Source organism: Gavialis gangeticus, unplaced genomic scaffold, assembly GCF_001723915.1.
Source record: "Gavialis gangeticus isolate Ggan-Ray unplaced genomic scaffold, GavGan_comp1, whole genome shotgun sequence".
NCBI classification, from domain to species: domain Eukaryota; kingdom Metazoa; phylum Chordata; order Crocodylia; family Gavialidae; genus Gavialis; species Gavialis gangeticus.
Genome location: NW_017729024.1, coordinates 160,840,315 through 160,841,214, shown reverse-complemented (window position 1 = coordinate 160,841,214; position 900 = coordinate 160,840,315).

Genomic DNA, 900 nt, shown 5'->3' with positions numbered 1-900 from the left:
GAAGCAAACACATTTTATAGCCAGTTCTATAAGAGCTGGCAAAGGAGTTACCTTTCTTCTTGTGAAAGAAAAATGAAGCTGAATGATAACTTATGTAGGTAATTCTGTTTTATTATATAAAATATCAATTAAAATATTGTTTTATAACAAACATTAAAGATTTTGCTTTGTATCTGTAGCAGGGCACTATGTGTGCCTGCGATTTTAAGGCCCTGGAGCTGGCAGCCTCCAGGTGCCTAATGAGGGCAGCCATTTTAGGCTCAGGGCTGCCTATATAAACCAAGCAGTTTGGCTGCTGGAGAGTAGGCAACAACATTGCCTGGCCCCGGGGGGGCAAGCGTGTGGAGTCCCCGGGGGGCTTAGCGAGAGAGCGAGTGTGTGCGCGAGCTGGGTCCTGACCCCAGTAAGTCCTCCAATGTGGGGAGGCAAAGTTTGGGTCGAATATAACACCGGTAGTAGGACCACGACCTGCTGCCCAGGGGGAGAGTGAGAGTCCCCTGTGAGCCCCTGAGGCCCCAGTCGTGGTGTGAGGTAACCCCAGATCCCCATGTCTGCGGAGCAGGACCAAGAGAAGGGGACCCCGGGATAAGAGTATGTGTCATACATCAAGGCCTGCTAGAGCTTCCCCTGACTGGCCCAGGCGGGGGCCAGGACCAGGAGGGTCAGAAGGGCAAGGAGGCCCTCTGAGAGGGATGCCCAAGAGCCAGGGGCCTGGGGTCCCGACTGGCCTAGAGGTGGGCTAGGGCTAGTGTGAGCCGAAGGTCCCATTGAGGGGACCACACCCAAAGGGGAACCAGTGGCAGGAAGATATATGGCCCGGTATGACGGTGGCAGAGTCTGCCTGAAGGGAGGAACTCAGTTGTGTTGCATAAATTGCTAATTTTGTCCCCTGGAGGCTAG